General features: G+C 36.7%; 1 pseudogene; it reads right to left on the reverse strand.

Moving 5' to 3' along the window:
- Window positions 1-254: 254 nt before the first annotated feature.
- On the reverse strand, window positions 255-1,332 carry LOC103094481 (dnaJ homolog subfamily A member 1-like; annotated as a pseudogene).
- Between the last annotated feature and the right edge of the window lie 505 nt (window positions 1,333-1,837).

The following is a 1,837-nucleotide window of genomic DNA, read 5'->3' on the forward strand; positions in this document are numbered from 1 at the left end:
AGAATCAAACTTCAGTCTAAGCCACTAAATATACACATTGAAACAAAAATTACAAGTCAAGAAAAAAAATTTGGGGGGGGGCTTCTTTACCATAAGGAAATGATTAATGCATACTGGACATCATTAATTGCAAAGTCAGCATTTTATATTACTGTTTTTATTAACTTTTTAAAAAAACATAGCTATAATTAAATATTGTAACAAAAAGAGTAGCTAGTAGTGTGTTAAGATGATTGCAGTTCTTCACTCATTCATTCCTGCATACAAAAGACAGCATTAAAATGAAGAATATTCATTGGCCCCCCCATTAAGTGGTTTGACACTGAATACCACTTCTAGAATGATGCTCATCATCATCACAAGCTTACCCATCATAATGATGCCTTCTTTGTTGAGATGGGTCAAAGGTCACCAGTTCTACCTGATCCAACTCTTCAGTCTCCTCTCCTTCCTTTCTTTCCTAGTAACTTTCCCAACAAAGAAAGCTTATCTGATGAAAGAAAAGCCATTTTCTGGGAAGTTTGCCTTAAATTCAATTATTAGAATTCCTTTCTCATAAGGTCAGTGATAGACATGCAATCATTCAGTATATATGTAATATCTCCATGTTTGACAATCTGACCAGGATGAGAAGTAATGACTATAGTTCAGCTATCAAGAATTGATATTGGTTTCTGAAAGTCATGCAATGTTTCATCCAACTGGAGATCCATGCACATGAAAAGTCCTCACCCCTATGTGTAAATATAGGTTGTACTCATGATCCAAAAACAAAGATACTATCTCTAGGCTCAAGTCCTGGTTCCTGGCCATCCTTTGCCATGGAATGTTATCTTCTTACCATCTTTCATGCCTTTTTCAAAATGAACCTCCAGAATTTTTTTTCTGATTGTCATTCACATTTTTCATGAATTACATTCTTATGCAAAGCCACTTTTCTTATTGCACCATTATATAGATCTTCTAAGATCATCAACAACTGATGAACAGCATTTTGACTTTTACATCCCTTTTGCATTCTTTCTCCTCCTATAAATATATGCACATATACATATATACATATACATATAAACTATCCTTTGGAGAACTAAAGCCACCACCAGAACCACCTTCTTTGATGGTTTGTTCTTCACCTTTGTCATTTAAGTCTCTTGTCTTTGCATCAGAAAGCACTTCTTAAGCTTGAGAAATATGTTTGAACTTTTCTCCTTCATTTGGATTCCTTTCTGAGTGATATTTCAAAGACAGTTTTCTATGTGTCTTTTTTAGTTCTTCCTGGGAAGCATTGAGTTTTATCCTCAAAACATCATTGTAAATTGTTTCCTTCACCATTTTCTATAGCTAAGGAGCAATGCTCATGGCACACCAGGTGTCAAAATGGCCATGTTCTTACTGAGGTGAATGGGGACCACCCAAGAAGCAGTTGGGATGTTGGGGGAGCCAGTGGAAGAAAGACCAGATGGGGAGAGATGAGGAAGAGGTTTTGTGATTGTAGCTCTGGCAGGGGTAGCAGTTACTCTTTACTTCTTGCATAGTTTTCTGGAATGCCCCCCCCCGACTTATTCTTCATGAACTACCCAGACCCTTAATAATATACATTTCCTTTATCCCCTGATACTCTGCCCTCTAAGAGGTTGATGTTATTATTAAAGACCTTTTCTTCAATCCTATATACATTTGTTTCACTCTTTCCATATTCTGGTGCTTATAGATGGTCATGTTTCTTTTCAGAAACAAAGCATTCCCAAATAATCACCCTGCACCAGAAGAAAGAACATGCCTCCTTATCTCTCCTGTTTCCATTGTCTGACCTTCCATTATCCCATAGCACTTCCTC

Source organism: Monodelphis domestica, chromosome 2, assembly GCF_027887165.1.
Source record: "Monodelphis domestica isolate mMonDom1 chromosome 2, mMonDom1.pri, whole genome shotgun sequence".
In the NCBI taxonomy this organism is placed as follows: domain Eukaryota; kingdom Metazoa; phylum Chordata; class Mammalia; order Didelphimorphia; family Didelphidae; genus Monodelphis; species Monodelphis domestica.